Consider the following 14,349-nt stretch of genomic DNA (forward strand, 5'->3'; position numbering starts at 1 on the left):
GTTCTGCTACATATCTGAAATAGATCAGATACGTAATTTTGTTGCTGACATTTAATAGTACATGTAACGTACGAGGTGTGATCAAAAAGTAAGGTGACTTTTTGAATTTTGCGCGCTCTGTACACTCTAATTTCAAAATTTTTTTTTGTGTTGTACACTCGTCACGATCATATGTTCACAGTTTTGACTGTGATATAGCATGTGTTGTATATAGCATGTGTTGTTTTTATGTGAGAGGCATAAAGGTTAGACTCGTGTTTGCGTGCTCGGCGATTTTTTGCTGTTGAAAATAATGGAGCAGAGAGTTTGTATTAATTTTTGTGTAAAAAATGGTATTAAGTGTTCAAAAACTCTTGAAATGTTGACAGTGGCGTACGGTGAGTCAACTTTGAGCAAAAAAAATGTTTATAAATGGTATAAGTTATTCCAAGAGGGCCGAGAAAATGTTAACGATGAACCTCATTCTGGACGCCCCAGCACGTCAAAAACCGACGAAAATGTTCAGGAAGTGAAAGAAATTGTGTTGAAAAATCGTCGAATCACGATTAGAGAAATAGCTGATGATCTTAACATATCGTTTGGCTCATGCCAATCAATTTTAACGGATGTTTTGGGTATGACACGTGTGTCAGCGAAATTCGTTCCAAAACTGCTTAATTTTGATCAGAAGCAGCGTCGCATGAACATCGCCCAAGACATGTTGAACGACGTCAATGATGATCCTGATCTGCTCAAAAGGGTTATAACTGGTGAAGAAACATTTTCCTCTTCCCAAAATTGAAAAGGCCTACGAAAGGACGAAGATTTGCGACGATTGAGGAAATTAAGGCTGCATCGCTGGAGGAGCTCAAGGCAATACCCAAAAGTGCATTTCAGAAATGTTTTGACGACTGGAAAAAGCGCTGGCACAAATGCATTGTATCAGAGGGGGATTATTTTGAAGGGGATAACATAATTTTGGATGAATAAATGAATATTTTTTTATAAAAATGAAAAGTCACCTTACTTTTTGATCACACCTCGTACATGTATGTTACTTGGTGCATAACTTGTTACGTAGTGATACCTACTTTTATGTATATAAGATGTATATGTTACATTACTGTGTTTGCTGGGAACATGAAAAGCATATAGAGAAAAAAAAACTTAAGGCATTTTTTTCAGAAATCTTTATAAATTTAAAATACAAAATATACTTAAATATATTATAAGTATTTTTTTTTATTAGAACATATGAACAGCGTTGCGTTTAGATAACTTAAAATTATGGATGTAAAAGTCTAGATAAGATTTAAATAAGATTTATAAATAAATTATTTATAAATCTTAGCTGAGATAAAAATGATTTAATTCTAAATTTAACGGAGAAAGATAAACAAATTATATATTGTTTTATCTATATTATTTTAAAATAACATTACTGAACTAAAATTTTATACGATATAAAAATAATAAAAATATAACAGAAAAAACAAAAATAATTAGGCTTTGAACAAGTATATTTATTATACAAACGCGTTTCTTGTTGGACAGAGCCTTAATCAGGTAATTTTTAAAAATCTATTTATGTTTTATCTGTTATTCACTCACAAGTGTGTGACTTATCTGTATTATTTGAAATATACGCAGGCCAAAAAAATGCGTTATACACATCTTCTGTTTCATCACAATATTATGTTTAACTTTAATTATATTCATCATTTCTTTGGGAATAAGGGGGTCTGTTAGTAGTATAGTAAGGCGGATTCTAACTCAGGGATCTGAGGGGGGGTGCGGGGGCAGGGGGGAAATTTCACGACGCGTCTTTGCCGTACTGACCATGATGATGTCACGTGGGGGAAGCGGGAGGAACATTTCACGGCATGTATTTGTCGTGCTAACCACGCCTTGAAGGGAGGAGGTGATGCCACCTCGCAATGCTTATCATAGCATAGGTGATGGAAGCACACATGTGTTTTCTTTCTCGCTCCCTCCCATATATTGCGCTCATCAGACGCTGCGATGCGGTGTGGCGATGCATCATCCTCCTACCCCCCACACGCACGTTTTATCCTCGCTCGCTTGCTCATGCTCTCCCATGGCTTATTTTATACATTGCACGCCAATGTTCTCAATCGCACGCGTTCTTATTTCTAAGGTGTTCTCAGGAATGGAAGAGAATAGGGAAAATAATAATAATAATTTGTTTGAATGTAATATATTTTTATTCATTTTATTTATTTTAAAAAGAATATATAAAAATGGTTTTATTAACGTATTATTTATTAAAATTATTTATTTTATTTTTTACATACACAAATAATTAAATATTTAAAAAATTGAATGTAACAAACCGCCTTTCCGCTCCCCCCTCGGACCGTCCATCGTTCCAGGCTGTCCGGCCGAACAACCGCCGGACAGCAGAAACACGGCGCATAGCGCCGAAAATATACTCTAACACCGGCGTAGCGCGCGTTGACGCATCCGCACGTGCGATCTGCGTGGCAGACCTCCGCGCGCACGCGCTCGACCGGAGTGGCGACCGCCGGACCGATCTCGAGCGGCAGGGAGACCCCCACCGTTTCCGTACCGTCCCGTACCCCCGCACCGTCCCTGCTCTCGAGATTCGGGTATATAAGCGCCGCCGCTCCGAGAGTCGAGCGGTCTTCTTCTCCGTCCACTCTCCGATCCAGAAGAAGCCCAACCTAGCGCTCACTTGGGAGTTAAGAGCCTTAGCTTCCGCCAAGCAGTCTTGGCAAAGAGCGATTCCGATAATCCCGATACCGCCGATAAAAACGGGCTCAAGTACATCTTGGGCTCCACCAGGAGATCCTGGTCGGCGATTCCCGATCCGCCGTCCTTACTACGGTATCGACTCACGGCCTGGGGTGTGGAGTTCCGCGCCTCTACCAAGGGCTCTTGGCGTGAGTCGATCACCACCGCCGAACATCGCGGTATTAACCGCTCGCGACGGGAATCCCCGCTCCGCGTACACTCGCACCGAGCGCGCGTCACTTACGGCCGTGGCCCCGGCCTTCAGCAAGGCCACGGTCTGCGCGCGTCAACACCGGCTCCGAGTTCCCGGAAAACTCGAGGCCGAAATTCCGCGAACTCAGCCGCGACAATAGCGCGATCCGGACAATTGTAAATACCGTTCGTTACGTCCGCGCGCTCCGTTTTCTCGTCCGTCCGTCCGCGCGTAGCCCTTAAGTTTTGTTGGGTCCGTCCGAGCGTCATCGTCATCCGTCCGTCCGCGCGTCGTGGCCAAGCCACTCCACCTGTATATAGTCAGTACGTAATAAACGCACTATTGTATTTACCACCTAAAGCAATACACGTCTAGTTCTCTTGGCGACCTCCCTCCGCGTCCTGGTCCGTCCGCAGTCACGCACCGCCCCGTGCGCGGAAAAAGACGGGTCGTTACATGGCGCCCGAACAGGGACCGTTTACGTTTCCGACCGCGGAGAACTAGACCCGTACCGATCCGATGCCGCGGAGCTGGATATACCGTATCGACCGCGCCGAACTGCTCCGACAATTACAGCACGCCGATCTCGCCACTGACGGAAACGTCAACGAGCTTCGCCGCCGACTCAGCGAATTTCTAGTGTTGCACCCCGAACACGCGCCGGCCGGAGTCATGGCCGATCCACCCGCACTTAACGTTACCGTACCGGAACCGACCGCCGCGACCGAAAGAGACTCCCCCGCGAAAGTGATGAACCAGATCCGTAAGTGGGGATGTCACTTCGACGGGAAGGACCCGGTGTCCTTCCTGGAACGCGTCGACGAGCTACGAGCCGAATACGGCTACGACGACGCGTTGCTCCTCCGCGGACTGCCGGAGATGCTACGGGGAGACGCACTCCTCTGGTATCGCAACAACCGCACCGCGTGGGGGACATGGCAGGAGTTCCTCGGAGAATTCCGAGAGTACTACCTGCCGCGCCGTTACTTTGCTCAACTCCGGCGGGACATTCAAGCCCGAACGCAGGCTCCGGAGGAGCCCTACCGCAAATACGCAACCGACGTACTCACAATGATGCGTCGCGCCGGGGGTTTCGGAGAGGAGGATCAGCTCGACCTCCTCTACGACAATATGCACCCCCGGTATAAGCTATACGTCCGCCGCGACGACATTCACCGGAACACCGAGTTGCTACGGCGAGCCGAAGAATTCGAGCACATTAGCTCGCAATGCCGCGAACGGCAACCCGCGTCGAAACCGCCCGCGAATTCGGCTGCCACCGCCTACGACAAGGACACGTGCTGCTGGCGGTGTAAGCAGCGCGGTCACACGCGGTTTGAATGCCGCCGCGCGGCCCGCAAGTTTTGTTCCCAGTGCGGGAAAGACGACGTCTATACCCGCGATTGCCATCCGCCGCCGGGAAACGCCGCCAGGGCCGGGGGCACCGAGACCGCTCCCCGGTCCTCCGAATAAGGTACAATCCGCGACCGCACATCGACGTCCCCGTCGGGGATACCACGCTCACGGCCTTGCTCGACTCAGGCTCCGAAGGCTCATTTGTGAGCACCGACGCCGCCGAACGCCTCCACGGGAAGGGGTACACGACGATACCCGTCACAGGCCGGATCTACCTCGCGGACGGCTCCAGCACGCCGGTCGAGACGTGCCTCGTGCTGCCGGTTGTATTCCCGGCGCGCTCGTTCCGCCACGAATTCCGCGTGCTACCCGGACTCGACGTCGACATGTTGATCGGCGTCGATGTCATGGCACGAGCCCGGATCACGATTCCTCCGCCGCCACTGCACCGGGAGGAAGACCGCCCGCCGCGAGCCGCCGTCCGTCCGACAACCGTCGCCAGCACCGAACCCGCGGAAGACGCACGCTTGCAGGCTTTCCTCGCCGAGGAACTGCCAAAGTTCGACCGAGTGCGTGGACCGACCGACCGCGCGGAACACGTGATCCGCGTTAAGAACCATCCGCCGATTAAGCAGCGCTACCGTCCCCGAAATCCGGCAATGCAGGCGATCATCGACCACGAGGTCGACGAGATGATACGCGCCGGAGTCATAGAGCCGTCTCGCAGCGCGTGGAGCTCGCCGATCGTCATCGTGCGCAAGAAAGACGGAAAACCGCGGTTCTGCATAGATTTCCGCCGCGTAAACGAGGTGACGGAACGCGACGCCTACCCGTTACCTCAGATACCCGCCACGCTCGACAAATTGAGAGGCGCGCGGTACCTCTCGACGATCGACTTAATGAGCGGCTACTGGCAGATACCCCTGGCCCCGGCAAGCCGACCCGTTACCGCTTTTACCGTGCCGGGTCGGGGGTTAATGCAATTTAAAGTGATGCCGTTTGGGCTTCACTCCGCGCCGGCTACCTTCCAGCGTCTGCTCGACGATGTCCTCGGGCCCGAACTAGAACCGCGGGTTTTCGTCTACTTGGACGACATCATCGTCGTCACCCGAACGTTCGACGAGCACCTCGCCACGCTGCGAGAGGTTTTCCGCCGGCTACGCGAGGCGCGACTCCGACCGAACACCGAGAAGTGCCGTTTTTGCACGGAGCGGCTGAAGTATCTCGGCCACGTGGTCGACCGCGACGGAATCCGGACCGATCCGGAGAAGACGGAGGCTATCGCGAACTGGCCCGAGCCGCAGAGCGTGCGGCAGATACGACAGTTCCTAGGCCTCGCGTCCTGGTACCGCCGTTTTATCCGAGACTTCGCGACCGTCGCCGCCCCGCTCACCGCGCTCACACGAAAAAATGCCCGCTGGTCATGGGGGAACCACGAGCAGGCGGCCTTCGAGGCCTTGAAAACGACCCTCACGTCCGCACCCGTGCTAGCCTGCCCGGATTTCGAGCGACAGTTCGTGCTGCAAACGGACGCAAGCACGACCGGACTGGGTGCCGTGCTCACCCAGTACTTCCCTGAGGGCGAGCGCGTCATCGCGTACGCGAGCCGAACGCTCAACAACGCAGAGCGCAACTATAGCGCGACCGAGCTCGAATGTCTCGCCGTACTCTGGGGGATCCGCCGAATGCGAGACTACCTTGAGGGTTACCGCTTCAAGGTAGTCACCGACCATCAGTCACTCCGGTGGCTGCAAAAACTAGACTCACCGACCGGACGTTTGGGCCGATGGGCCTTCGAACTACGACAATTCGACTTCGAGGTGCAATACCGGAAGGGGTCGCTGAATAAGGTTGCGGACGCGCTCTCACGGCGAACGGCCGTTAACGCCGCCGCGAACACAGCTTGCGCGTGGTACCGAAAGTGGTGGGACATCACTTCCACCACTCCCGACGCCGCCCCCGACTTCCGCATCGCGGACGGTCGCCTCTACCGGCACGTGCTCCACACGCTGGACTTCGCGGACGCGCCGAACGACGCGCAGTGGAAGGAGTGCGTGCCGCGCGAAAACCGAGCCGAACTCCTCCAGCGGTACCACGACGCACCGACCGCCGGACATCTCGGCACCGCGAAAACGATCGCTCGCATTGCCCGCCACTTCTACTGGCCGGGAATGTTCCGCGAGATCTCGCGCTACGTACGGCAGTGCCGAACCTGCCTAGCGCATAAACCAGAGCAACGGCGACCGGCCGGATTGCTCCACCCGACCGACGTGTCACAGCCATGGCAACAGGTAACGATCGACCTGGTAGGGCCGCTTCCGCGGTCAAGCCAGGGGCATACATGGCTGTTGACAATGCAGGACCGGTTCACGAAGTGGCTGGAAATGCGAGCGCTTCGACGCGCTACCGCCGCGAATGTCGCTACCGCACTGACCAAAGCCGTCATCCTGCGGCACGGCTGCCCCGAGGAAATTTGGTCAGATAACGGGACCCAGCTCCGCTCCGCGACCCTGACCGACTTGCTGCGTGCGCTTCAAATCCGCCACCGTCTCACGCCGGCGTACGCCCCGCACTGCAATCCGGTCGAGCGCACCAACCGAACCGTCAAAACTATGATCCGTCAGTACCTACATCGCGACCACCGCAAGTGGGACGAACGCCTCGCCGAATTGCAGTTCGCGTACAACACCGCGACTCACGACGCAACGGGGCATACGCCGGCGTTCCTGAACCACGGCCGCGAGTTACGACGGCCGGAGGAACGCGCACCAGCCGGCCCTCCGCAACGACCGCACGCGTTGCAGCGCCGACTACGTGAGACGTACGCGCTCGTCCGCATCCAGCTGGCCCGTGCGTTCCAACGGCAGCAACAATATTATAATCTGCGTCGGCGGGAATGGCGACCGAAGCGGGGAGATTGGGTGTGGAAGCGAGACCACCCCCTCTCCCGTCGTGCGGATGCGTTCAACGCGAAACTCGCGCCGAAGTATATAGGGCCACTCGAGGTACGCCGCATCATCTCGCCGGTAATATACGACCTCCGAAGCGCGGGGGGCAAGTGGTACCGGCACGTCCATGTCCAGGACCTCAAGCCGGCCCCCGCTCCGACCGAAGAAACCGAGTCGGACACCGACGACGACGACGACGACGCGGCATGCGGCGCGCTCGTGACTCGGCCGGCGAGCCGAGCAACGCTCCGGCAGAAGCAACACGAGAGCACGGCCACGGCACGTGGGCAAATTCCTACGACCAGCGCGCGCACCGGTAGCCGGAATTCGAGCGCGGATACCAGGAACCGATCGGCTCATTCTCAGAAGAGATATGGAGCACGACGGTATCCTCGCCGAGATCGCCGAGCTGCTAGGCGAAGCTCCGGAGCCGTACGACCCGGCCCGGCCCGAAATAGAACGGCCGCCGAAACCGAGACCACCCCCGGACCGAGGCGATACCGCCCGAGGCGATACCGCCGCTACTCGTCCGAGCCAGTCGACACCACCGAGCAGTGCAGGCAGATCGGCCCCGATACCGTGGCTCAGAGGGCCTCCACCGCCGGTCCCCCAGGTCATCGTGCCGCGGGGACACCGACCGCAACCGACGCTCGAACCCGACCGGGTCATGGGACCCGAGCCGCCGCCACCGATCACCGTAGAGGTCACTCCCGGCACCGTCGTGGACGTACCGTACTTTGCGGTCCACGTCAGCCGCGCCTATACCGCGCGGGTAAGGGACCGCCGCTGGAGGTTGCGGTTCGACCGAACAGGACGCCTCCGCTCCAGCAAAGAAATACGGCCGCCACCAAAGGACCCGAAAGATGAATTTGGCCTCTGAATTCAGGCCTACTCAAAGGGGGGGGTGGTGTAACAAACCGCCTTTCCGCTCCCCCCTCGGACCGTCCATCGTTCCAGGCTGTCCGGCCGAACAACCGCCGGACAGCAGAAACACGGCGCATAGCGCCGAAAATATACTCTAACACCGGCGTAGCGCGCGTTGACGCATCCGCACGTGCGATCTGCGTGGCAGACCTCCGCGCGCACGCGCTCGACCGGAGTGGCGACCGCCGGACCGATCTCGAGCGGCAGGGAGACCCCCACCGTTTCCGTACCGTCCCGTACCCCCGCACCGTCCCTGCTCTCGAGATTCGGGTATATAAGCGCCGCCGCTCCGAGAGTCGAGCGGTCTTCTTCTCCGTCCACTCTCCGATCCAGAAGAAGCCCAACCTAGCGCTCACTTGGGAGTTAAGAGCCTTAGCTTCCGCCAAGCAGTCTTGGCAAAGAGCGATTCCGATAATCCCGATACCGCCGATAAAAACGGGCTCAAGTACATCTTGGGCTCCACCAGGAGATCCTGGTCGGCGATTCCCGATCCGCCGTCCTTACTACGGTATCGACTCACGGCCTGGGGTGTGGAGTTCCGCGCCTCTACCAAGGGCTCTTGGCGTGAGTCGATCACCACCGCCGAACATCGCGGTATTAACCGCTCGCGACGGGAATCCCCGCTCCGCGTACACTCGCACCGAGCGCGCGTCACTTACGGCCGTGGCCCCGGCCTTCAGCAAGGCCACGGTCTGCGCGCGTCAACACCGGCTCCGAGTTCCCGGAAAACTCGAGGCCGAAATTCCGCGAACTCAGCCGCGACAATAGCGCGATCCGGACAATTGTAAATACCGTTCGTTACGTCCGCGCGCTCCGTTTTCTCGTCCGTCCGTCCGCGCGTAGCCCTTAAGTTTTGTTGGGTCCGTCCGAGCGTCATCGTCATCCGTCCGTCCGCGCGTCGTGGCCAAGCCACTCCACCTGTATATAGTCAGTACGTAATAAACGCACTATTGTATTTACCACCTAAAGCAATACACGTCTAGTTCTCTTGGCGACCTCCCTCCGCGTCCTGGTCCGTCCGCAGTCACGCACCGCCCCGTGCGCGGAAAAAGACGGGTCGTTACAAAATTATAAGAAAATTGAAAAAATTATTAAAAAATAAGAGACTAAAAAATTATATAAAAAATTATATGAAAAAATATATAAGATTTCGATAACACAAGAAATACATTTTATCAAGAGGTATGGCAGTGTCTCACACCAAGTGACCGTTGCATATTAAATTCTTTATACTATTATATATAACATGATCACACTATTGAACGTGTATCATACGTCTATTAAACTGATATCAAAGATCTATTATACGTCTATGTCTACGTCTACCATACGTCTATCGTACATCGTACGTCTATCATACTACTACATTGTACTACTGACGTTTGAGTGTAGTACGTTAGACGTTTCATAATAGTATGGTTGACGGACGCGTTCTTATTTCTAAGATGTTCTCAGGAATGGAAGAGAATAGGGAAAATAATAATAATTTGCTTGAATGTAATATATTTATTTTTTTTATTTTATTTATTTTAAAAGAAATACATAAAAATGGTTTTATTAAAACGTTAGTAAAAATTATTTATTTATTTATTTATTTTTAATATACACAAATAGTTTTATTTGTCTTCATTAGATAAATTTTGCTTCTTATTTATTTTTAATAAGTATACAAATAATTTTAGTTATTTTCATTAAATAAATTATTTAAATGAAAAATATCCGGTTCGCCATAATAGTAGTAAAACCAACATCCATGTAAAGTTGATTCGCACCATAAGAAGTCCAGTTCATCTCGTAGTTTTTTTCGTTCTTTTTCAATTTTTATTTTTTTTTTGTATATTTACGAAACCTACAACCTCGAGTTTTTCGATTCGTAGGTATTCGTGGCATTCGTCACAGTTCATTGTGGCTGACAGACTGACTGACTGACTGAGTGACAAATTGATGCGAGCAGAGTCCATTTATTTTTACAATCAAAATGTACGTGATTTATCTTCAAAACGCTGATACCTCATTGTTCTCATAGTAAAATGAGAACACCTCTAAGCAATTTTTTATTTTAACATGCACATGCAGCTTAAATTTTCGATAACACAAGAGATACGTTTTATCAAGAGGTATGGCAGTATCTCACACCAAGTGGCCGTTGCATATTAAATACTTTATACTATAATATATAACATGATCGCACTATTGAACGTGTATCATAGGTCTATTAAACTGATATCAAACATTTATACGTCTACGTCTACGTCTACGTCTACCATACGTCTATCGTACAAACTATTATACGTCTACGTCTACGTCTGCCATACGTCTGTCGTACGTCTACCATACGTCTACCATACGTCTGTCGTACGTCTACCATACGTCTATCGTACATCGTACGTCTATCATACTACTACATTGTACTACTGACGTTCGAGTGTAGTACGTTAGACGTTTCATAATAGTATGGTTGACGACAAGTTTAATCCCGTGCACGCGGGGTGTTACTTCGAATTGCCGCTGTCGGTAAGTGACAAGCGTGCAATAATTAATGTACATTCGAAGGACAATGCTTGCTTCGCGTGGTCCATGGTGGCTGCTCTGTACCCCGCCGAAAATCATGCAAACCGAGTGTCATCTTACCCGCATTATGCGACTGTTTTGAAGTTTGACGATATACAATTTCCAATGAAAGTAAAAGACATTGGAAAATTTGAACGTTTAAACGACGTATCGGTAAATGTGTACACTACCGAATTGGACAGAAAAGAAAAGATAGAATACGTTGTACCGTTACGACTGACCGAAGATAAGAAGGAGAAACATGTCAATCTCTTCTACGTGGAAGATAAATGACGAAAATATTTTCATTTTGAAAAATACTTTTTGTTCTGACGTTTGAGTGTAGTACGTTAGACGTTTCATAATAGTATGATTGACGGACGCGTTCTTATTTCTAAGATGTTCTCAGGAATGGAAGAGAATAGGGAAAATAATAATAATTTGCTTGAATGTAATATATTTATTCTTTTTATTTTATTTATTTTAAAAGAAATACATAAAAATGGTTTTATTAAAACGTTAGTAAAAATTATTTATTTATTTATTTATTTTTAATATACACAAATAGTTTTATTTGTCTTCATTAGATAAATTTTGCTTCTTATTTATTTTTAATAAGTATACAAATAATTTTAGTTATTTTCATTAAATAAATTATTTAAATGGAAAATATCCGGTTCGCCATAATAGTAGTAAAACCAACATCCATGTAAAGTTGATTCGCCCCATAAGAAGTCCAGTTCATCTCGTAGTATTTTTCGTTCTTTTTCAATTTTTATTTTTTTTTTTTGTATATTTACGAAACCTACAACGTCGAGATTTTCGATTCGTAGGTATTCGTGGCATTCGTCATAGTTCATTGTGGCTGACTGACTGACTGACTGAGTGACAGATTGATGCGAGCAGAGTCCATTTATTTTTACAATCAAAATGTACGTGATTTATCTTCGAAACGTTGATACCTCGTTGTTCTCATAGTAAAATGAAAACACCTCTAAGCAATTTTTTATTTTAGCATGCACATGCAGCTTAAATTTTCGATAACACAAGAGATACGTTTTATCAAGAGGTATGGCAGTATCTCACACCAAGTGGCCGTTGCATATTAAATACTTTATACTATAATATATAACATGATCGTACTATTGAACGTGTATCATAGGTCTATTAAACTGATATCAAACATCTATTATACGTCTACGTCTACGTCTACCATACGTCTATCGTACATCGACCATATGTCTGTTGTACGTCTACCATACGTCTACCATACGTCTATCATACATCGTACGTCTATCATACTACTACATTGTACTACTGACGTTCGAGTGTAGTACGTTAGACGTTTCATAATAGTATGGTTGACGACAAGCTTAATCCCATGCACACGGGGTGTTACTTTGAATTGCCGCTGTCGGTAAGTGACAAGCGTGCAATAATTAATGTACATTCGAAGGACAATGCTTGCTTCGCGTGGTCCATGGTGGCTGCCCTGTACCCCGCCGAAAATCATGCAAACCGAGTGTCATCTTATCCGCATTATTCGACTGTTTTGAAGTTTGACGATATACAATTTCCAATGAAAGTAAAAGACATTAGAAAATTTGAACGTTTAAACGACGTATCGGTAAATGTGTACACTACCGAATTGGACAGAAAAGAAAAGATAGAATACGTTGTACCGTTACGACTGACCGAAGATAAGAAAGAGAAACACGTCAATCTCTTCTACGTGGAAGATATACACGACGTCACCCACGGTCACTTTGCGTGGATTAAGAACCTGTCGCGCCTTGGTCAGCTCACAGCTGAGCAAAAAAAAGAACAAGAAATTCATTTGCGATCGGTAAGTGTAATATATAAAAAACATTTTCACACATTTAATTATTGTTTAGTAAAAAAATAAAATTTTTTTATTACAGTTGCCTGCATTACTTTCACTTAGAGGAAAAATTGCAGTCGCACGAAACGGAGTGCAAGAAAGTAAATGACTGCGCCATCATACTACCGAGAGAGGACCAGAAATGGCTAGAATTCGACTCACACAACAACAAGGAGCGCGTACCATTTTTAATTTACGCCGATTTGGAGTGTATACTGAAGAAGATGGAGAACGAAACAGAGAACACGTCGAGTTTCGCGTATCAACACCACGAAGTATACAGCATAGCTTACTATGTTAAATGCTCGTTCGACGACGCGTTATCGATGTATCGTTTTCGCCGCGATAAGGACTGCGTCGCGTGGTTCGCGAAAGAATTAGAAAATCTTGCGTACGATATGAAAGCCCGAATATCTGCCAATGTTCCAATGGAACAATTAACTATACAGCAGAAAGAAGTATTTTTAAACGCGACGAACTGTCATATATGCGAAAAACCATTTATATCAAATAAGGGCCTTACCCGTAACGAGTGGCCGCTAACGATCAGTATTGCATCAGTCGCTTGAACAGTTTTTGGCATCGCTCTTGAACTACGTACAATGGCAAGCGAAATATCCGGACGTTTTCCTTATCGAGAAAATTTTGAGGAAGAAAGGAAATAAAGTCTACGTTAAATCGCTGGGATTCGATGGATCGCATTCGTGGATAAATAAAAGAGATGTTATTTGATTTATATACATATATATTTTGTAATACACGTATATATTTGTAACAAACATTGTAATGCAAAATCAACTTCAATTAGTAATAAGGATAAGCATCGCATTAACTGTCAAATAGTATTATAAAATGTTACAAAAATATAAATAAAATATTAAAAGTATCAAAATGTATTAACCTAATTACAATATATGTATTACGATGGTATACGCCAATGTCCCCAAGTCAATGTTTCAGTAAAATCAGGCAAGATGTAACGCTTGTCATCGAATGGGCTGAGAGCAATATTTTTTCTTTGATTGTGTGTACATCGTGGAGCTTCGAACGTATACACGCTTGCTGACGAGTCATTTCTATCCCGTCGTACAAACAACGCGTATAATCTTCAAACGTTATAGTTTGTTCTACAACGCTATTCTTTACACCTTTCGATTTTTTTGTATCTTTTTTCCCTTCTACTCTCACCACATACATTTTTGCTCTTAGCCCTACAAATTCGGTCATAATCTTGCCACAATTCTCGTCTTTCATTAGCCCTGGAACCTTCTTATTTGCGAGAGGCATATTATATACGTTGTCAGCGGGATAATCGCTCGTGTCGTATCTCGTGATATCACGTTTCATATCCATGTACACATCGTCACACTCAATGACATAGATGAGGCTGTCTGTGTCTGTATAGACTATCTTACATTTATTTTTATACAATGGCAGCATATAATCGTAGTGAAATTCGTAAAGGCAGATTTTCGAAACGTCGAGAATACACATACCGACATATATTGGTTTGTTAAATTTTACCGAGAGTTTACGCATCTCTATGGCAACCAGATTTTCTGCGAAAACGCTGCGACTATGAAAATTCGGAGCAGAGATCATGACCTCTGTCCCGTAACGGCCTTCCCATTGCGTTACTAATTTTATATTAACGTGATTACGTACATTTTCCATGGTTTTACCGAAAACTGCATTATTCATTAATTTGTATAAATTTTTCTCGAAATCATTTTTCGCGTTTG

Source organism: Solenopsis invicta, chromosome 14 (assembly GCF_016802725.1).
Source record: "Solenopsis invicta isolate M01_SB chromosome 14, UNIL_Sinv_3.0, whole genome shotgun sequence".
NCBI classification, from domain to species: Eukaryota; Metazoa; Arthropoda; class Insecta; order Hymenoptera; family Formicidae; genus Solenopsis; species Solenopsis invicta.